This window comes from Phaenicophaeus curvirostris, chromosome 1 (genome assembly GCF_032191515.1).
Source record: "Phaenicophaeus curvirostris isolate KB17595 chromosome 1, BPBGC_Pcur_1.0, whole genome shotgun sequence".
In the NCBI taxonomy this organism is placed as follows: domain Eukaryota; kingdom Metazoa; phylum Chordata; class Aves; order Cuculiformes; family Cuculidae; genus Phaenicophaeus; species Phaenicophaeus curvirostris.
In genome coordinates, this window is record NC_091392.1 from 135,628,331 (window position 1) to 135,652,501 (window position 24,171).

Sequence of the window (24,171 nt, forward strand, 5' to 3'; positions counted from 1 at the left end):
GAGTTCTATCATCATGAGAATCTTTTAAAAGAATTAATTGTCTTTAAAGTATGCCACCTTCTTGTGAACAGATTTATAACAAGAATTAATAGTTCATTAGCAGGTAAATATTACATTGCCGACCAACAGAACATGATAAATAACTGACATCTAAATTTAAATCCTCATTGAAGAATAATGTATCTACCAGAAATTTGTTGTTGTCGTTGTTTTTCATAAAGAGAGGACTATCTTGCAATGAATGGTTTAACAGCTTTAATATAATTATATTACTGTAAACTACAAGTAATGTAACTAGCATCTTTTTCAGAACATTACGTGAAGGAAATACAAGCTTTGCTCTGCCTTACCATGTGTTGGATAGCTATAGGTGTACATGAAAAATCATAATTTGGCCCTAGCAAATCGAAGCAGTGTGCCGTTTTGGCCAGAGAACTGTCTCTCGGCATTGGTCAAATCCTCTACTTCTTCTTCAAAGCTCAGAAGCCTGATTTTGAGTACAAGTAGTTTAGCTTACTACAGGAAATAAAATAAAAGTAAAGTACAATGTGCACATTCAGCATTTGATGGAATAAGAATTAACATTTATGCAGTGCTTTGAATATTTACAGCATTTTAGGTGAGGTTTACCCCAAAGCATAAAACTACGTTTTCCAGGCATGCACAGGAGAGAAAGCACAAATGAACTCTTAACAACTTTAGTCCTTTGAGTACTGGAGACTAACATGTGATACTAAACTATGTAAGAACAGCTGATACTAAAAAGAAAGAAAAAAAAGGCCAGTGGTGGCTTATGTCTATCTTTCACTTAGAAAGCAATAAATAGTAGGAGCAACAGTCACTTAAAACATACACAAATGCCCAATACTGGTCTGTGTAAATGCCAGACAGGCAGAAAATACGTATACATTTGGATCTACTGGAGTCCTCTGCCTAAAAAAATTCCTACAGCTGGTCACTACTGTCCTGGAGGCTCTGATTTCTGCCAGCATGTTTTCTACAGGACACACAGATGTGTATTGGCATGTCTGTTCATGACAGAACAGAAATCACTATCCACCTGCTATGCTCATCCTACTTACCAAGGGAATCTTATATTTTATGTCACTGATTGGTATGTTTCTGTTCATGTGGCTAACTCACCCCTAAATTCAATTGTGACAGAGATAAAAAGAAGCTGGTCTTTTATTTCAAATTTTGTATGTGAATTCATTCTTTCGACTGTAATTCTGTTGCATCAGAATCTGTTTACGTACCCATTGAACTCTAAGTGGTCACCCAAGTCTCACATATATTCAAATCCAGTTAGAATTTGTGAAGTCATTCACTCTAGTCATCCATTCAATACACTATGTATATGGATATATTAGAGTAAACTCATATCTACTCTAACACTGGTCAAAGTGTTACAGGGGTCCGTTGAACAGACATCCTGGTTTTAAAAAATGCTTTTGACTTAAATGCAAGAAAAACCATTCTAATGGAGTTAGAAATATTATTTATTTTTTAGATAAATTATTATAAATGTACATGGTTATCACTCTGAGTATGTACCAGATCTGTTCATGTTTTCATGGAAGTAAACCTAGAAATAGAATTCATTAAGCATTTATACTGACAGTCATACCTTATTTCATCTTACTTTATGAACAATTAATACTGAATCAGTGAACAGCTCTCAGAACCCAGAACAGCAGCATTCTTGTTTTCTTTTTCTTTAAAAGAAGGAAGCATATGTAAAATGAAGCAATATATTTAGGCCTTAATAATTTTCATCCTAATTCCAGTCCTTGTCTGTAGTGTATTTGTCCTATGTACGCTCCTAAACTTCCAACACAAGGCTCAGGCAGGATTAGGTGGCTAGGGTGAGATGCGATCTAACATGGTCAATGTACCAGCTGAATCTGTAGGCTGACTGATGGCTCTCAGGAAGGTTTGTTACATCTTTTGATCTGTTATCAAGAGAATGTCTCCTTCCTGTCAGGGTTACTTTCCTTCCTGCTTGTCCATACGCCGTATTTAAACCACTTTTTAAAAAATGTGAGATTTCAGTGTCATTTTTTTTCCTCTTTCACATCAGGTGGGTTCAGAAGGCAAAATTTCACTTCAAGACACCTTTCTTTTGCTCAGATAACATATTCTTGGTTCACAATCTTCACTACTTTGTGATCTTCCAATGCAGATCGCACAGGCACAATGACGCATTGCATATTTGAACTCCCTTTTCTTAATCACCGTTCATAAGAACCTTAGAATTATTTCATGAGACCCTAGATGTTGCTAAACCACTGGAAGAAAGAAATCGTAAATATGCTATAATCTCTTGCAGGACAACATATCTTCCACACTACTACCAAAGGTCTGTGTTTCTTGAATATCTTAGGTTTTCAAGAAAAAATAAGTGTGACATTCAACCCTTGTGCTTAAGGACATCATCTATGAAAAAAGTAAGATTCCTATTCATATTTGTGGAATAATTTCACTACAGAAAAAAAATCCTGAATAAAATATAATCCAAGTTGCAAAGCACTAAAATACAGAAGTATATTTGGGCAGGAATTAACTGAAATTAAGATGTTTTCAGCCATACAGTTGGTGCTCTCAGCCCGTATCACAGAAAATTGCTTGCTGGTTTGTGACGTGGTGTAAAGTAAAATAGCTCAGGGAGAAAGCTGTGAATGCTTCCTTTTATAGTGTTAGTGGGTCAGGGTGTTTTGTACACTCAAAAATGTCCCAGGTGCATTTCCATTTGAGCATGCTGTACCGACCTTGCTCTTAAAATACGTGTGCTAAGGGATTGCTTATGCCTGTACAGAGAGTTAGGAGAGTTCGACTCTACAAATATGTAGTACGGAGATGCAGAATGGAGTCCTCGTGAATATTAATATATGGTCTCTTCCAGACTCTGCTGGTTTATAGAATCATAGAATCATAGAATAACCAGGTTGGAAGAGACCCACCGGATCATCGAGTCCAACCATTCCTATCAAACACTAAACCATGCCCCTTAGCGCCTTGTCCACCCATCCTTTAAACACCTCCAGGGAAGGTGACTCAACCACCTCCCTGGGCAGCCTGTTCCAGTGCCCAATGACCCTTCCTGTGAAGAATTTTTTCCTAATGTCCAGCCTAAATCTCCCCTGGTGGAGCTGGAGGCCATTTCCTCTTGTCCTGTCCCCCGTCACTTGGGAGAAGACGCCAGCACCCTCCTCTCTACAACCTCCTTTCAGGTAGTTATAGAGAGCAATGAGGTCTCCCCTCAGCCTCCTCTTCTCCAGGCTAAACAACCCCAGCTCTCTCAGCCGCTCCTCATAAGGCCTGTCCTCCAGCCCCCTCACCAGCTTTGTTGCTCTTCTCTGGACTCGCTCCGGAGCCTCAACATCCTTGTTGTGGTGTGTCTCACCAGTGCCAAGTACAGAGAGAGAATAACCTCCCTGGACCCGCTGGTCACGCCGTTTCTGATACAAGCCAATATGCCATTGGCCTTCTTGGCCACTTGGGAACACTGCAGGCTCATGTTCAGTCGGCTGTCAACCAACACCCCCAGGTCCCTCTCCTCCAGGCAGCTTTCTAGGCAGACTTCTCCAAGTCCGTAACACTGCGTAGGGTTGTTGTGCTCCAAGTGCAGGACCCGGCATTTGGCCTTGTTAAACCTCATGCCATTGGACTCAGCCCAGCGGTCCAGCCTGTTCAGACCCCTTTGTAGAGCCTCCCGACCCTCCAGCAGATCAACACTTCCACCCAGCTTAGTGTCGTCCTCAAACTTGCTAAGGGTGCACTCGATGCCTTCATCCAGGTCATCGACAAAGACATTGAACAGGGCTGGACCCAGCACTGAGCCCTGGGGAACCCCACTTGTCACTGGCCTCCAGCTGGATTTCACACCATTTACCACCACTCTCTGGGCCTGGCCATCCAACCAGTTTCCCACCCAGGAGAGTGTGCACCTGTCCAGGCCAGAAGCTGACAGTTTCTCAAGCAGAATGCTGTGAGAAACTGTGTCAAAGGCTTTACTGAAGCCCAGGAGGACCACATCCACAGCCTTTCCCTCATCCAGCAGCCAAGTCACTTTGTCATAGAAGGCGATCAGGTTAGTTTGGCAAGACCTGCCTTTTGTGAACCCATGTTGACTGGGCCTGATCACCCGGTTCTCTTGCATGTGCTTCATGATAGCACTCAAGATCACCTGTTCCATGACTTTCCCTGGCACTGAGGTCAGACTGACAGGCCTGTAGTTTTCTGGGTCCTCCCTGCGACCCCTCTTGTAGATGGGCACAACATCAGCCAGCCTCCAGTCCAGTGGGACTTCCCCAGTCTTCCAGGACTGTTGGAAGATGATGGAAAGGGGGTTGGCCAGCACATCCGCCAGCTCCTTCAATACCCTTGGATGAATCCCATCCGGCCCCATAGACTTGTGGCTGTCTAGTCAGGCTAGCAAGGCTCTGACCACCTCCTCTTGGATCACGGGAGCCTCATTTTGCTCCTCTAGCTCCTGGGTTTGTACACAGAGGGAACAGCTTTCTTTACAATTAAAGACTGAGGCAAAGAAGGCATTAAGTACCTCAGCCTTTTCCTCATCCCCTGTCACTGTTGCTCCTTCTGCGTCCAATAGGGACTGTATGGTCTGCCTAGTCCTCCTTTTATTATTTATATATTTATAGAAAGATTTTTTGTTATCTTTCACAGACTTGGCCAATCTGATTTCTAGTTGAGCCTTAGCCCTTCTGATTTTTTCCCCTACACAATCTCACTTCCCTCCTGTAGTCCACCCAAGAGGCCTGTCCCCTCTTCCAGAGCCCATAAACATTTCTCTTCTTCTTGATATCACTCAAGATCTCTCTGTTCAACCAAGCTGGTTTTCTCCCCTGCTGGCTTTTTTTCCAGAACATGGGGATAGCTTTCTTCTGAGCTGCTAGGATTTCCTTTTTGAAGAGCCCCCAACCCTCATGGGCTCCCTTGCCCTTAAGTACAGTCTGCCATGAGACTTTGCCAACCAGCCTTCTGAAGAGTTCAAAGTCTGCCCTCTGGAAATTTAGTGCTACTGTCCTGCTAACCACCCTCTTCACTTCATCTAGGACTGAAAACCCTATCATCTCATGGTCACTTAGTCCTAGGCGTCCACCTGCTGCCACATCCCCCACAAGGCCTTCTCTGTTCACAAACAGCAGGTCCAGGAGGGCACCCTCCCTTGTCAGTTCATTCACCAGCTGGGCAAGGAAGTTGTCTTCCACACACTCCAGGAACCTCCTAGACTGCTTCCTTTCTGCTCTATTGTACTTCCAGCAGATATCAGGAAGATTGAAGCCTCCCACAAGAACGAGAAGCATTGATCTAGTGATTAACCTCAGCTGTTTATAGAAGAGCTCATCAGCTGCTTCTCCTTGGCTGGGTGGTCTGTAACAGACTCCCATCACAAAATCTACCTTCTTATGGGCTCCTCTGATTTTAACCCACAGGCACTCAATCTCCTCATCACCACAATCCATCTCAACAGTGTCCAAGTCCTCCCTTACAAAGAGGGCTACCCCGCCTCCTCTCCTACCCTTCCTATCCCGCCTGAAGAGTTTGTACCCCACCATAGCTGCACTCCAGTTATATGAGTCGTCCCACCCCATTTCTGTGATGGCAACAACATCATAGGCTCCTTGCCCTACAGCAGCTTCCAGCTGCTTATTCCCCATGCTGCATGCATTGGTGTAAATGCACTTCAGCTGAGCTGCTGAGCCTTCAGCCCTCTTAGAGGGCACAGAGTTCATTCCCAATTGCCTAGTAACTGGAGTAGCTAGCATCAGAGTGCCTGTATCTCCCTACAACCCCCAGGTGTGTTCACCCCCACTTTGTGTGTGGTGATGTACTGGTGTTCCTCACCAGCACACCCTCTCCGAATCACCAGTGCCCCACATCCAGGCTTGTTCCTGTCTAGCCTGGGCTCAACCTCCTCCCCCTTCACATCTAGTTTAAAGCTCAATTTATGAGCTTAGCTAGGTTTCTAGCAAGGGCTTTAGCCCCCTTAGGAGACACGTGTCCCATCCTTAGTAACAAAGCTTGGGGGTGCATGAGCCACCCCATGATCAAAGAAGCCAAAGCCCCTCTCCTCACACCAGGCTCGGAACCAGGCATTAATCTAATTCTTCCTGACTTCCCGCTCCTCTCTATTTAGCCATGGGATGGAGCAGAATACTATTTGAGCCCCAGAGCCCTCCATCATCTTCCCAATGGCCCTGAAGTCTTTCTTGATGGCTTTGGTCTTTCTGTTTACTAAATCATCGTTACCAGTTTGGACTACTATCAGAGGATAGTAGTCTGTCTCGTGGACCAGGGAAGGAAGTTCCCTGTTCCTTAGGATGACTCTACATTCCCTTCTTCCACCCCCCAGGTGGAAGTCATTCACTTGGCTTGAGAAGCGTGAATTTAATTATCTTATCTTCATGGAGAGAAGAGAACTGAGCTGAGATCTGGGTAAACAGGGTACAGTGTTAAATGAGTACAGCAGTACTCACAGGTGCTATTGATTATTGTTAGAAACTGATTCACTAGATTTGTTGAAACCAGTTAGATCATTTTTATGAAGGGAGACAAGCTGTGTGATTCTGGCAAAGGTTGTAGGAAGAAAGTACTTGTTAGCACTCAGATGCTTCTTAAAACCTTTTTTTGAAAACTAAGGAGAATTTTACGTGACATCCAAGCAAGTTTTTTGAGGATTATAGTTCTAAAAATAGAAATTCTTTCCTCAGGCCCCACATTTTGTACACTTGCCTTTTAGTTAGTGTCCTTAGTTGCTTTTTGCTTTTCTTTGAGTACTATTTTTTGATTGATGTGGGTTAACACTGTAAAATACATATAATATTATGACATAGTTACTGTCGATTTTTGAAAAATGTTAAGTTGTCCTACTTCTATGAAACTTACTTTTTGACATCGGTGTATCTTTTGCTCCCTCACATCTTTTCTTTTGCTCTCTCTGAGACAACTTCAGTTCCACTTTCATTAGAATATTTTCTTTGGATGAGACAGAATTAGATCAGTAGCTGATCATTATTCATGTGCTTCTATTTCTTAGACTAGAAAGGAAGTTTTATTATATTGACTCAGTGAAGATAATACTTTGAATTTCTGTTCTCTAATGAGAAGTCATACCTAATTGGGTGTGAGTGTGGGGGTGTGTAAGGTGGAGACGTGGTTAAATGTTGTGCAAAAAATTTCACAGATACTTGGCAATTTTTCTTAGGTAAAAAAATTCTAGATAAAATCCGAAAGACAGACAAAATGCAATCCCTTAAGAAAACTGGTTGAAAATATATATACTCAACCTTTTTTCTTTTGTTAGTTTGTTTTCCTGTTGTTTCTTGTTGGGTTTTTTTTGGGTTTTGGCTTCATTTTTTTTAAAATCCTTTTTGAAATAATCTGTTATCAGCAAAATAAATATTCTATAAATGTATGTGGAGGAGGTTAATATATTGTCCAGAAATTAATATCCTCTACAATTTCACATTTCACATAGGAAAAATAAACTCCCAGTGTTGCTCAAACACAAATAGCAATATAAGATTTGAAATATCTGGGACATACCAGAAATTCAGGTTCTGATGCCAACTATTTTGAAGAAATATTACTTTGTTACTCTGCCAGAAATATCCTGATACTGAATTTTTATGAACTTATTGCCTTACACACGCTTATACCAGTGGAAACAACTAGTGGAAAGGTATTGAAGTTTTCTAAAATACATACACCTATGTTCTTTTTAAATCCACTGATGATTAAAACTTGAGTAGCCAGCCATCATAAATGTCAGCAGCTTTGCAGATATAAGCAACAAAAGAAGAAATGTTGTCTCGATTCTCTGTTCCCGTAGTTTTCAGTTACTTTAAACCATGAATTTATGGCAGGCTCTTCATTGCCTTTTCCAAGTCTACAACAAATTATTATGTGTTGCCTACACAGTACTCTTTTTTTTTTTTTTTTTACACAGATGCGTTACAAATTGGTTGTTGTCTGTGAGCTGTGAAGAAATGATGTTTCTTAAAGAAGATTCACCGCAGGTTTTGACATTATTATTTTTCTCTGATAAAATGCAGGCAGATCAGAGTGTTGCAGCCAGCCCATTCGCTTCAAAAGCTGCTTTGTATGATTTTGACTTTGAGAATGATCTGTTGATTTCATCATGAGTTCATCAAAGCCCTTGCACCGTGTGACAAAATCTCTGATCTGATAAGCTGGTCACAGTGGTACACAGACAGAACAACACAGAAGTCTCAAGAATGTCTTAAATTTTGAGACGTGTCCAGAAAATATGGTGGAAAAATGTGTCAGAAATTTTTGTTATTTCTGTCTAAGTCTCCTGATCTGCTGGAAAAAAGCAGTTACCATGTTGTCATGAACACAACCTACAGGATTTCCATGTAGGAGTTGCCTTTATACTTACTGAAATGCAGTTTATCTGGATTTTTTGGGGGTAACAAATGTGGAGCAGAATACATGTAGGTACTGTCAGATAGAGATCATGAAGTTCCCCTGAAAAAGAAATCTTACCTCACTATAAATATGTACAGATGATTTCTACATCTGAGCTTGTCACTAGTTCACAGTATAGTGGAGAGAGACCTCTGTGGAATCTCATAAAGCAGATGTCCAAAATCATGTCTTAAAATACCCAGTTTCTCTCCATTCCCTCTAATGTACTACAAAGTTAGATTTCTCAGAGGCAGATGTAGACTTGCTATAGACTTCTAGTCATGATTCAGTTCCCAAAATGTAAAGATCCAAGGCCATTTTTATGAAACTGAATTATCCTACGTTACCCCACGGTGACCTTCAAACTTTACCCCCTGCCCTGAGATGTCTGTATTTTGAATGGGCAGATATTACACAGAACCTAGGAGAAACCCATTTTCTTCTTGAGGAACATCTAAAAAACAGGCAGCCTCTACGTTCTCTAAAATGCCACTGATAGCAAAAGTTTAAGCAAGAGAATTACCTCCATGAAGTTAGATGAGATAAATCTCTAGCAGGATTTATTTAATTGAGAAGATTTGACAATGTTGGAATTACTATGGAAACATAGCATGTTTCTAGCAGATGCATGTTAAAAGCACTGTCAGGCATTATTCCCTTACTGTGGAACAAGGGAAGACATTTTGGAGAGATGTGTGATCACCTCTCTTATGAATTCTTCTAAGGGTATAAGAAACCTGTAAGTACACTTACATAAAAACATGATTCAGTACTGGTATTTCATTCCCTGCCAGAGCCTTTAGTCAGCTCTTTCCTGTGTAGAACATAGCAAGCAGGCAGGTAATAGATGTTTTGGAGACATAAAGATATATTTAACAGTTGTTCTTTTATCATTACTTTTTATGACTTGGGAAGGGTTTGGTTTGGTTTGTTGTTTTTTTTTTGTAAATTCTTCCATTTATTCACTTGTTTTTTTGGAAATACGCATATGTAGGTTTTTTGGGGGGGGAAGGTATAATTTTAAAAATTTCTTTTTTACTTATTTTCCTCCTTTTCTGTGGGTTTTTTTTTTTTAGAGTAGTGACATTCATATTTTTGGTAGTTTGTTTCATGATCCAACCTGGACATTCCAGGAGTCATTGGGGTAAGACCCATGGTCTCCACATAAAATTTAGGGGTTCAGTGCCCACAGGGTTGAATGAAGACAAAATGGTGTCAAATGATTGACCTAAAAAGAAATTTATTTGTATAACTAATCATAGGAATAAAATGGGTGTTGGCTTGCTAAATTTGTGGCAAAGGAAGAGAGAAAGAGAGGAGAAGGTGAGAAAAGTGCAAGGACACCACTTGGTCTCCAGTGCTGCTTTTCTCCCAGGATGGAGAGATAATATTCCTGCAGAGTAATATTTCTAGTCCTTGGCAGACTTGTGCAGTCCTTCTAGGAAAGTTCTGTGACTGAGTTTTGGGGGTGCCCCTTGTAGGGAGATCACTGGCCAGTGTTGGGTACTGTTCTTTTCTGCTCTTGCCCCTCCCACCGGCAGGATTGCAGCATGACCTCTCTGGGCAGCAAACACAACTAAGCTGCTTGTGAGATGAGTTGCTGAAGGACACTGTTCTCTTCCCTGGAGCCTCAACAGTGCAAAACAAATGATTGAAGGTAAACCATGTGAGTAGCAAATATCAGTCTCTAGGAGTTTGTTAATAAGTTTGCATGAGTTTCTATTTATTTATTTATTTGTTTAGGTACAATATTAGGGGTGGATTTTTTATTTGTTTTTTTTTTAGAAGCTTTTCTTCCTCCCATACCACTTGCTTGTTGGCTTGTGGATTGGGTTTGGATTTTTTTAGTGGGGGAGGGGGGAGCACGAGGATCCATTTCCTTTGTTTTAATTGATTTGGTTTGGTTGGTTTTTTTGTTATAATGTTTTCTTTCTTTATCTGTATCAGGGATATTTTGTTGCTCGAGGTTGCTGGATGCACTTATTTTGCTGGAGTTGGGTGATGGCATTGACTATTTTGTTTTACACCCTCCCCCCTCCGTTTGTGGGCTTTCTTTGATTGTTTGTTTATTTGTTTTGCTTCATTTCTTTTTTTCATCCTAAATCATGACTTCTGTTTCTAGTTACCTCTGGAAGCTCTTCAGGGCTTCTGCAGTCCACAGGTTTTTGTTGAATGTTCCCTGCTTGGAACATGACTCTTGACTGAAAAGGGTAAGGTACCCATACACTATAGCTGTCTGCTGCGCCGGGTGTAGTAGGGTGTCACTGATTTCACTGGTAAACAAGACTGCTTCTAACACCAGCTTTGGCAGCTAGTGGTGGCTGTGAAGGGGGCCAGAAGCTCACTTCCAGGCAGATGGAGGAGAACCTTGGCACATGTAAGGCCTCAACTCACACTCTACTTGAGAGGGTAGGTGATGACACCCAGGCCAGGAGAGGTGCTCTCTGCCAGGCACAGAGCCCTTATGAAGAGGAGGGTAGGGGACCTAATGACAGTGAATGCCAAAAGGCTGAGGTGTTCATCACCTTCTTTCCCTCAGCCTCTATCAGAGAAGTCTTTCAGGTCTTTGCGCATAGAGATAGGGTTCTAGAAGAACAAATTTACCATGATGATAAAAGATCAATTAAGGTTTATCTTGAGAAATCTTGATCCTTACAAGTCCATGAGATCCACTACAAAGCATGAACTCCTCTGAGTCAAAGCAAGATTCCCTAAGGTGGCTGGAAATTAAGACCTTGCTCTGCAAGGAAAGGCTGGGGAAGCTGGAGTGGTGAAGAGATGGTTTGGGCAGGGGAAAGCTAACAGTCATCCAGCACTATCTAAAAAAGGTCATTGAGGAGATGGATCCAGGACCAGTGGTCCACAGTGGAGGAATGAGAGACAATGAATTTGTTTTCCAAGTGATTATGAGGGGGTTATGTGCTATACTGAGAAGACAAACTTCTTTATTTGTATTTTTCTGTATGTTTTGAATATCCAGTTTGGTGAAAACCTGTGTGTGTGTTTGGTGTTTTAAGCAGTCTGGCAGCAGCAAAGGAGAGAAGGGGAGGTGCAGGAGGAGACATTGACCTCTTTCCTACCTCTGTCAGTGAACTTGCTGCCAACAGGTTTGCACAGGTCTGCCCCTGACAGCATATACATCCTCAAAGGTTTCATTCTGTGATTATTCTGGCAAGGATCCTTTGAACTGTGAGTGCCCCCTGAGTCCTCCACTCCAATTTGAGAGTTTTCCTGAAGGAACTTCTACACAAGCCAAATTCAAGAACTTTCCATGCAGTGATACTAGTATGGTCCATGACTTCCTTTGTATATTTTTGGTGTGAAAAATGAATGAAAGAAACTAAAATGTAATTTTCTAACTGTGATGTTATTTAGCTCTTTCACAAATGCTGCATGGTCCTTCAGTAATAAAAAAAATTGATATTTCCTCACTGAATCCTTTTCATCACCTTAATAGCATACTGGATTTAATGAATGTGATGTCTTCATATATAGACTAATAAAGAGAAAGCAGAACTGCACAGTTCTGCTAACCTTAATGGTTTCTACTCTTTATTGCAGTGGTGACACAAGTGAGGAAATACAGTAAATATCCCTTCTGCAATTTGGGTTTTTTTGCTTGTTATTCGTTTTGGTTTCTGCCTCCCCAAGCTAATATGCATCATAACTGCAGACAGGGGAGAACTCAAACCCAAAGATTTTAAAGCTGTCAAGTTTTTCACAAACATAAACTTTGTAAGATTGCCCTATCCCTACTTCTTTATTCCAAGATCATTTCTGTCAGCACTTTTAAATCCAGGAATTACTTCTGTAATTCTGTGCAGTATCACAACATTCAGAATTACCTACAAAAAATGCACAATTTACATGGATGATCACAGCCTAATTCTGTCACTTGTAAGTGAAGGACAAGTTTCTCATTCTGTTCAGTATTCATATTGTTATTTTTTATTTTGTTTTGGTTTTGTATGAAATGTTAGGGATTTTTTTTTCCTAAACATTTTTCAGCTAGCAACTGAAAATGAAGTTCAACAAAGGCAAGTGAAGAGGCCTGCACCTAGGGAGGAATAACCCCATCCACCAGTAAAGGTCAGGGGTTGACCTGCTGGAAAGCGGCTCTGCAGAGAAGGGATTGGAAGTCCTGGTGGGCAACAAGTTAACTATGAGCCAGTAATGTGTCCTCAGGGTCAAAAAGGCCAATGGTAGCCTGGAGTGCATTAAGGAGAATGTGGCTAGCTGGTTGAGGGAGGTTATCCTTTTCCTCCACTCTGCCCTAGTGAGGTCCCCGTCTGGAACACTGGGTCCAGTTCTGGGCTTCCCAGCTCAAGAAAGACAAGGAACTGCTGGAAAGAGTCCAGCAGAGGACCATGCAGATGACCAGCAGACTGGAGCGTCTCTCTTACGAGAAAAGGCTGGTAGACCTGTGTCTGTTTAGCCAGAAGAAGACTAAGAGGGGATCTTACCAGTGAAAGCTGCCTGGCAGAGAAAGACCTGGGGGTATTGGTCGACAGCTGACTGAACATGAGCCAGCAGTGTGCCCTGGTGGCCAGGAAAGCCAAGACTGTCTTGGCTTGTATTAGAAACGGTGTGGTCAGCAGGACCGGTGAAGTGATTCTGCTCTTGTACTCAGCACTGGTGAGGAAGCGTTTGGAATATTGTGTTCAGTTTTGAGCCCCTCACAGTGAGAAAGACATTGAGGTCCTGGACTGTATCCAGAGAAGAGCTATGAAGCTGGTGAAATCGCTAGAGAACAAGTCCTAGGAAGAGTGGCTACCTGAAAGGCGATTGTAACAAAGTATGTGTTCGTCTCTTCTCCCAAGCGATAGGTGACAGGACAAGAAGGAATAGTATCAAACTTCATTAGAGAAAGTTTAGGTTGGAAATTAGGAAATCTTTCTTCACAGAAAGGGCTATCAAGCACTGTGCTTTAAAGTCCATTTCTATTTTTTCTTGCATGAACTAACAAGTTTTGCTGTGTACTTATTGTGCCATCCACATCTGCAAATGAATGGTTTGTTCAGGTTTCTAAGTTAAGAAGACAGTGTGAAGTTTTTATTGTCAGAACATGTCCACATGTCCTTTCCTGAATTGTCAAACCAAATTTAAGCAGTTGTTTTATATCCAAACTTAATTATAAAACTGCTACAGTCTGCTTATTGTTATTTGTAAGACTTTTTGTGAATGTTTGGGTGCTTCTCAGAAAATAAAAGATTTTTCCGTTATGTGAACACAATGCTTAGATTTATGAAGAATATGAATTTCAGAGTAAAAGGCGAGACTGTGGAAAGACAGAAGCACTTGGAACATGATAAGATTGACTAAGAAAAATTTTCTACAACTTCTCAAACAGAGAGACAAGAATATTTATGGACTGAAAAAAGTGACACACATCTAGAAACAACATTGAGTAATACATGGAGACATGCAGAGACCCATTCTAACACAGTTTCATGGTGTCAAAACTACAAAGGAAATATTTATGCATTAAAAACTAGAAAAAAATCAGATAACTTATTTTGGCTGTTTCTTCATAATGAAGTCTTATTGCTAATAATTATGAATCTCAGACATTATATCATTGCAAGTTAGTTAAAAAAAAAAGCCTTGTGGCATTTCTAACTTAACTTTAGAATGCATATTAGCACAAGAAATGAAAAAGCTGAAAAAATTTGCTTCCTTTAAGAAGTAATTTCAGAAATGTTTAAGTAGAATGGATTCTACAATACACAAAAAATTGAAATGTTCTTTTTCATATGTTTTTGAACTCTACTGCTTTTTAACACCAGTGTCTGTAATCATTGGTCACTGTGGCAAATTCCAAGAAAAAAGCTTTAAAAGCTCCCTTATGACGAAATGGAAGATGAGAAACACCTGTATTAGGGACAGATACTTTGATATATGTGTAGCTAATTTAAAAATAGACAAAAAAATTATTTACAAAATGTATTATTATATGTGTTCTTTTACTTTCTATGGAATCATTGCAGCTTTTAGAAGGCTAATGGAACTAAAAGAACATATACTAGCAGAAAATGTACTACAGACTAAACAGTTACAAATTAAAATAATTTTGTTCAGAGGAATAAAAGTGTGGCTCTATGGTTTGGAAGTCTTATGAAACTAACTTGAAAAGGGTTTGTTTCATAAATTTTGATTGTAAGCCCGTGTAGGTAGGAGTGGATTATTTTTCTTCAAACAAATGCATAATCGGTCAATATTTACCGAATTATGAAGATGTGGACCTGAGGTAAAAGGCAGGTTCAAAAACATGTTATTGGAAACAGAGCTGTTCCAGTCCATCTTCATCCTAATTAAACTGGTTAAAATATCCTACTCTGCAAAGAATTATTGTTTAGATCATACAATCAATAATTTTATTTTGCTAGGTGCCATATTTCTGTTGATGATCTGTTAAAGTTTATTTTTCAATTGATGTTAAATTTGCACCGAATTGTTAGTTTTAGCTAGACATTATTCACAGCACTGTAACTTGTATGTTGTTTGTATGTTGTAAACATTTTTAAAAAACATTTTTTGTTATATTATTTTAGAGTTTAAATTGGGAAGTACACTAATCTTTGTAAAAATGAAAGATAAAGCAAGTAGTTTAGAACTCCAAAGAGATAAGGCAAGATAACAAAGAAGCATACTTTTACTGCAGAGATATCTGTGGTAGAAGCTCAAATATTATTGCTTCAGAGCATTCAAAAAATGAATAGTTCTTTAGGAACCAGATTTGTAAATCACTGTGACAGAAATCACAATTGACTGTTGGGAAATGAGAAGTGGAGAAAGTAGAAAGCAAAGAAACCATATGGTATTTTGTGATAAAGTGTGGAGGGAACACTAAGATGCATTCATCTCAGCTAGTAGTATATCTCATTGTGTCATCATCATGCCTGTTACCAAGCAATCTACTTTCTGGAAGAATGGAACAGAAAACTATATGAAGCAAATCTGATGGGCCTTCTCACAACATGAGACAAAACCAGCTGTCAACTGGAGTGGATCACTGGATGTCATTGGTATCACTGAACACAGTCAATCAGTCAAGGGAAATATGAGAGGATTCAGTAACTAGTGTTCTCATTCTCATAACACAGAGCAGTAATCCACTACTACACATGTGTTTTGGTGCATGTGATTAATAAAGATTAAAGTGTCCCACTGTGAGATTTTCTATCCCTGTCTTGCATTCAGTTTTGTCAAATAAATAAATACTGCATAAACATCACAGGTTTTTAAACACTTTTTTAAAATGGAGCACATTATATATGCGGCTTTTTATTTTTTACTTTGATTCTTATATTTCTTTTGAGTGTGGAGACTTACTTTGTGCTCTTAGATGCTGTGTAAATACTGTATCAGTCCTCCTAGTATGGAATTATATTTTTTGTTGCCTTTTATCGCAGAAGATAAAGACTAGACTGGATGAGGGAATCCAGCCCCTCATGCATTCAGTCCTGTGTGGTTTCATTCCTAAAAGAAGTGTGTGGTTGAATAAGAAAAATGTATCTGATGCTTCATGATAATGAATTCTCACAAAGGCATGTAAGAACAGCAAGCTTTTTGTAGTAATACCATAAAAATTGTAAATGACAATTTTTTTTCAACTTTCCTTCCCTTTTCCTTAAATTTTAGTGATTGAGGCAATGATAATAGGGAGTATTCATAGTTGCACTGCTTATCCAAGCTACATATCCTCACAGACTTATTCAGAAAAAATGAAATCAAACTCTTTAAGTCATGAGTGTTTTCATTGAATAAACAACCAACAAAACACATGACTACTCATAGCAGAAAAGAAAAGGGACGAAAATAAATGAGAATGAATCATAATCAGGCTTACTTATCACGAGTAGCCAGCATAATATCTATGGAAACACAAGAAGGAACAGTACAAATGAATATTTTGGCTAGAAGAGCTCAATGAAGTTTCTGAAGTGTTTCAAGTATTTCTTGGATGTATATAGAAAGTAATGTAGAAAGATAAAATAAATATAACAGCAGACAACTGGTTGTAGGCTTTTAAATATTTTTCTACTTATTCCCTATATGCAAAACAGAGCTCGCTCCAGTGTTTCTGAAAAACTTAATGACTCCTTGGTGAAAAATGAGCTAAGTGGTTCCTTGGCTAGAAAGTCAAGAATGAGAAAAAGTGTAATTTAGATGCATAGTCTTTTCTTTTTAAGTTTCTTAGAAGTGGCTAACAATAATAGCTTAAATTCCCTCTATATGTCTACAATTATCATTGCAGGTCTATTCCAACAGAAATACTCCCTTTTCCTCCTTCCTCTTCTCTTCTCTTCTCTTCTTTTTTAATCTGGAGTTCAGGGATCAGAAAGGGTGGGATTCAACTGAATTTTCCACCTAAACATGTCACTCTAAACTATGTTTATAAAAAATAGAGAATTAATCTGATCTACTTTAAGCATCTACTTCCAGATCAGAAGAAAAAATACCTGAAATACTAATTATTTTCACTAGCTTCAAATATATTTTAGTGTGACCAACTCAAATCTGGACCATAATTTTCTCCAGTGTGTGCATCTTTAGATAAGCAAGATGAATCCTTTTAAAGTAAAATGATTCTGTAATACAATAGCTAAAAATAATTTTTTTGAAAATGTGGTAGTTGTTGCTTGCATTCAGATATAAGTCCATGCTTTTGGGCTTTCAATCTAACCTGGAAGAAATACTTTTCGGTCTGCTATTTGTTACATAAATGTTTACTGTGAATAATATTACACACACATGGCTTTATGGTTTTCTATTGGCAGTTGCAGCATTCCTGTTTCACATGGGAGTCTGCAGTGAACCACTTTCCAAAGACTGATTTTTCACTGCCAACTATAGACAATGTAGATATCTTACCCAACATTATTTATTCCAGCACAGAACAAGGAATCTAATTTTTAAAAATGCGATGTGGGGCATCACAGTGACAAATATACTTCCTTTTATTTGACTCTAAGTAAATATGATGTGTTAGAATTATAGCAGCTTTTCACTTGAACCATAGTATGTGCTAAAACAGTGTTAGTATAAAAGCAACAAATATTTTTTTTTTTTTTTGCTTAGAAAACTAAATACTTTTAGGAGCAAAAGAAAAAAAAAATCCAAAGTAATCGAAAAGGAAAAAAAAATTGTTAAAACAAACACAGTCAATCAGTGAACTGAAGAAAAGGAAAGTGCTCAGAGGAAGACATTTACTGTTAGAAGAAGGTGTGCTGATAAAGCTAAGGTTACCTGAAACTATTCATGCCAAACCAATTTATCATTAGAAAGCAAACTGTTTTCAGGCACAAAAAATCTGAGTATAGTGAGGCAAATGTTAACAGGAACTGACTTTTCCCGCTATTATTGATCATGGTGATGACTCTCAATATTGTTCAGGCTGATGTACAGTGGATGAAAAGTGGACAGTAGGTCTTAATAGACATCCCCCATTCCCTGAGGTTCTTTAGTATGTACTTTTTGATTCTACAGTAAAATTTAGCTTTCATAGACACTAAAAGGAATAAGAAGTGCCCCCATCCACTTCTCTGTCATTGTCTCATAGATTAAATCAAACCTGCTGTCTACTGAACAAGGTCATTTTTGCCAGTGTAGTGTCACATTACAGTAAAGTCAACAAACAAATTACAAAAAATTTATGCTGTAGTACAAGTGTGTCAGAATTTCAGAACTAAGCTTCCATTTTTAAGGTCTAGTTCAAAGGGTATTGGTCAAATTTTGCTTCTAGTCTTATCTTGGCACATGAAAGGCACAATCCTATAGCTTATTTTCTCAGGTATAAAAATAAATAATTTGTATCATTATAGATTTTACCCTAAAGAAGACTAAAATTTATTGCTTCTACGTGCCTTTTTTCCCTCAAGCTATTTTTATTTGCAGTAATTAGACGTTAATGTAAATATCAGGATTTGGGGAAACGTGTCTATTCAAACACAAGTTCTAGTCTTCACGTGGAGAATAAAATGGGGATAATTAATTTGTTAGCTGTTGTATAAGTATGAAATCTGAAATTTAGTATTGTCTGGATTATTAATTTAATCTCATTCTACAATTAGAATTTGTTTCAAAAGACCTAGTAAGCAAGAATAATAATGAAAAAAATTCTGACTGACCTGTAATTTCACAAGAGTTTTTGGGATACTTGATAAATTTTCTTCATATTCAGAATATTATTCATGCTTATAATGTTCTAGTGGCATGTTCCTAATATTTATTCCCAGTTCAAGCAGATAGATGGCCATCTAAAAATTACTGGAACTCCTGTTATTCACTATTACAGTCAGAAATCACATTAAACTATTTCTGATCATGCTGCTTTACACTTCTTTTCAGAATAGTACAGATCAAGGTGGTTTTAGCAAAGTGCAAATACATGACAGTCATACAATTTAAAAAAAAAATCCATTAGCTCTAGAAAATACTATAAGATTGAATATATCTCTGTTCATCATCTTTCCCTATTTCCTGGCTCTAGGTTTTACCTGTCTAAAGTGGATGAATAGGAACATGATGAATACAACAACATAAATCCTTCTTTCTCTCTGTTTTGAGATAAGCAGCCATAATACTATTCCAGCCTGTACATCAGCTTCATTTTATAATAAAATGCTGTGGAACTAATTTTCTTATTTCTAGTACAACTTGAGCACATATTGAGTGAATGTATAACAGCATAAACTTGTGCATGCAGATGAGTCCCTGGATTTGACTCTCTGTGCTCAGTCTCCTGAATTAATCTGTTATTAAACAAGGATAATAGGACTGCATGACATACATTTGATGATTATTTCAGAAATTAATAGATCCTTCTAATGGTAATTATGTGAATGTCTAGAGGTGTGGACTGCTTTTGGTCATTCTTTATTCACAGTTTCTTAGTCATATAATATAAAATTGCTAAATGGAAAGTCTTAACAGAAACAGAGAAACAGGAACCTTTCTTTTACTTTCAGAATTCAAAGAGACTTTTACATTGTAGATGTTCTTCAGCCTTATTATGGAATTGACCTTTTTATGTAGAAAATATTAAGGCTTTTAACAAGGCTTTCAAAATAGTCTCTCAAAACATTCTTAGCGATGAACTAAGGAAGTGTGAACTTCATAAATAGACACTGAGATGGAGTGGAAATTGCAAACCTAAAGGTGGCGCTAGGTCCAGATGAGTAGCACAAAGTCCAGCTGGAGGCCAGTCACCAGAATTTTACTGCAGGGGCTGATGCTGGGACCAATATAGTTTAAAGGTCTTTGTTAGTCATCTGGACAATAAGATACAATGCAACCTCAAAACTGCATAGGGCAGAAAACTGAGAGGAGTAGCTGACAGGCCAGAGGGTAATACCGTCATCCATAGGGACTTCTACAGGCTGGAGAAATGGGCTGTCATGAAACTCACAAAGTTTAAGAAAAGGTAATGTAAAGTCCTACACCTTAGGACGAAGAACCCAAAGCATCAGTGCATATTTTGGACTGACAGACTGGAAAGCAGCTCTGCTAGGAAGTCCTTGAGAGTCCTCATGAATAGCATGCTGACCATGAGCCAGCAATGCACCTTCATGACAAAGGTGGCCAATGGCATCCTGAGCTGCAGCAGGCAGAACATTGTCAGCAGGCACAGGATCTCTTCTCTCTCTTCAACCTTTGGTGAGAAATTATCAGTAGTGTTGGTCCTAGTGCTGGGAATCATGGACAAAATAGAGTCCAGAAAACAGCAGCAAGGATGATTAAGGGACTGGAACATCAGGCATAGGAGAGAAGGATGAGAGAAGAAAGGTTATTCAGCCTAGACTAGGAAAGACTGTCCAAGTGTATAAATACTTAATGGAATGGTGGAAACAAGATGGAGTCAGACTCTTCTCAGGAAAGTCCAACAATAGGACAAGAAAGCAAAAATTGAAACACAAGAAATCTGGTACGGCAAAGCTCTATAGTTTGAGGACTGTCAAGCACTGGAATGGGCTGCCCCCAGAGGTTGTGGAATATCCATCCTTGGAAATATGCAAGATCTGGCTGGATGTGGTCTTGAGCAACCTTCTCTAACATCCCCTGCTCTGGTCAGGCAGATTGGACTAGGTGAGCTCTAGAATTGTCCTCTCACCTCAACCACTGTGTTTCAGTTAGAATATTTTCTCCTGAAATGAGTTTACCGTTCTATTAATTTTCTTGAATCTAGTAAATTCTCCTTGAATTCATTGTGGTCACATGCAAGGTTCATAAGGGAGTTTTTCAAACTACTTTCTTCTCCAGTTGATAGATCTCAGAGAATTTTTATTTGGATATTTTTCTATGTAGTGTATGTACACAGTGCTGCAAAGCAAAATAAAAGCTTTTAAATCATCTAGTGTTATGACGTTTTCATCCTTCAAAACTTTATGACATTTGTTTTTCTTGAGTATGAATTGTTTAAATTTTTTATCTTTGTTGATCTTTATCTGAGTATAACATAGTGGCGTACATGAAAAACAAATAGATTTTTTGTTTTACTCAATTTTTGTTTGTGAAAAAGGAGATTGCTTATTTGCTCCTATATTTATTTTATTTGAGGAAGTAAAATGTGAGGGTGTATATGCATTTTGTTCATGATCATTCAAAAGTTGTGACAGCCTAAACTTTAAACAAGTAAAGGGGAAAAAAAATTATGATGACGATGATGCTGGTATCTAGTATTTTCCAAATAACCACCAATAAGCACTTCGCTAAGTAATTTGTTACATCAAACCACAATAATGTCAGACATACACATTCTTACGAACACAGAGTCCAAATAAATTGAGAATTCAATCCCAGAAGCTGAGTTTGGTAATAGTACTGTGGTTTGAAATGGATATTACACTGAACCAACTTCATCTTATTTAACCCCACATGAAACAAAGCTGTGCTTCTATTAGCTATTTGAGATTCTATTAGTTCTCTTGACTTCAGTTGGAGCTGACAGTATCCCAGTAAAGTAATTATCCTCACTGTTCTCAAAGAACAAAAGCAACTGACTGGGGAGAGACGCTGCTGCCAAGGCTCGGCGTTGCTCGTGCAGCAGGAGGGGGGATGAAAGGCACCAGGTAACATCACAGAAGCCACTCAGTCACCAGGTCAAGATAAGAAAAGAAAGACTGTTGCCAGCAATTCCACTTTTCCCTGAGGAATAAAAGAACAGCCCTAGGTAGTTTTCAGGAAGGATGACAAAACTGAGGGAAATAAAGACTGTAGGACACCTGCACTTAACTATGAAGAAATCAAAAAGCTGAATATGAGTTCAAAACAAGTGATTATGTATGACCTCAGGGTGCCAGGCTTGTAAACTCCATAATAAAGCTGTTATATATATATATAAAGCTGCTATATATATATATATACACATATATATATGTATATATATATACACACATATATTTTTATATATATAAATATATTTATATATGTATGGGGTTTTTTTAAAGAAAATATGAGAGAAAGGTTAGAAAATGAAGAAGTTGTGCTGTATATATTAAGAGATAAACATTATCCTAGTAAATGCACTCTAAAATGTGTGTAAAACATAAATTATAAATTGTTCTGTAGAGAAAAAACGTTTTGTTTTTTTTTTAATGCCTAAAGGATTTATTTATTCACATTCCATAAAAGTGTTGTGGTGTTACCTCATAGGAAGTTTACTGTTAAATCAATGGGTATTGATAATTTTTGTTTAGGAAACATTGAACTGAAAATATATTGAAATATCAGGGTAGTAAATTTTATCATTTTCAGCATTATGAACACATAAACTCCCTGTAAACTAGTAAAGAGGAAAATAAAATAAAGGAACTTAAAACTGACTTGTATGAAAAATATTTTAAAACATTGTTATTTACAAAGAATTATACAGAAAGCTATAATGATGCAATAATGATTGTAAAAAGAAATGCCATGTCCTGCCCCAGGAGAGGAATAACTTCTTGCTTCAGCACACACCAATGACGAACTGACCAGAAAGGAGTTCTGCAGTAGAGAACCTGGGGGTCATGGTGGACGACAAGTTGAACATGAGCCAGCCAAATGCCTTTCTGGCAAAACTGGCCGCCAGCATTCAGGGCTACAACAGGCAGAGTTCTTCCAGCAGCTCCCTTCCCCTCTGCTCCATTTCAGGGAGGCACATCTGGACTACTGGGTACAGTGCTGGCCTCCTCAGTACAAGGAGGGGGTGGACAAACTGAAGTTAGTCCAGCTAAGGACTACAAGTACAATTAAGGGACTGGAGCACCTGGTATAGAAGGAGAGCCTGAGCAAGTCGAGGGCTTTTCAACCTGGAGAAAAGAATACTGAGAGGGATCTTATAAATATGTACAAACATCTGACAGGAGGGAATAAAAATATACATGGGTTTAGAGAACCTTTGGGATACAGTTGGAAAAGAATTACAGTTTGGTTTCCTCTGAAATGGGATATACTTAGCTTGAACCAAAACCACTCTGCAAATTGAGCCAATGGAACTCGCAGATAGACGTATGCCAAACAAAAACTGCAGTTCCAAATTTACATAATAAAGTAGACATACCTCCATGTCATTCATTTTAAATTATGATCCAGGGTGAATGTCAACTTTTAGTAGTAATTTAAGAGCACAGAATGTGAAGATTATTTGTCACAGATAACTTGTCATTGCTGGAAAATGGAAGAATCCAAAATTATCTGAACTTCTTGAATGAAATCTTAGTTGAAAATAGCAAATGTGACACCTTCACAAAAGAAAATTAGACAAAATTTCATTCCTCATATGAGAAGAAAGAATTGGAGCATATATGTTCCCTGTGTGATAAAGTGTGATACAAAGACAACTAAGCTGTCAGCAAGGTGTATCTAAATATCCAAAGCATAGTATCATGCTGAGCATGATCTAACTTTGGGTCAAAACCCTCCCACTAGTCACTGCAACATTACCAATGATTAATTAACTGTCTAATTAGCTCAGAGACCATGGGACTTGCAGAATTAAAGACAGTCCCCAGGCAAACAACAGGAAATCCTGTTCCTTCCTTCCTCAGATTTAGCATTTCTCGACCCGCCTATTGAATCTTACAATGGAGACTATAAAAGGCTTTGAAGCAGCAACCATCACTTATTATACTTCTATGTAATACAAAGCACAGTAGAGTATCAGGAACTTAGGAGCTCCCACATGACAATTAGAAGTTAATACACATTCTTTTATTCTATTCTTTCTTCTAACAGGGCTGAATTTGATCCTAATATTAAAGAAAAAAAGTAAAATGTAAGCAGCAAGGAGCAAGCAGCAGCTACTTTTTGTTCCACTGCTGATTTTAGTAACAGTTCTGTTAGATGTTACCTTGTTCTTCCCATCCCTATATCATGACCCTGAGCAGAAAGCATCAAGAGCTGCAGAGGGCATAAAGAATTTACTAATAGAAGAGACAAAAGTAATTTTCAATCCATCATTCCCCATTATCTCCTCCAGAAGAAGAAACAACATCAGAAGAGAGTAATTCTGTATTTTTCTTTTCCTGTGCTTTTATTTTCAGCTTTCTCTCCTCTTTTTCATTCTTAACACTGGCCTTTGAATCACTTTCTCAGCCTTTTGAAGGATTAGAGCAATGTTGAACACACTAAGCCTCACAAAGGGAAAGTCCCCAATGCAGCACAGGAAAATTGTTATGCAAAATTGCTAAAGACTTGGCAAGAAATAAAGTACTGGAGGACAGTGATGAGTCAAAG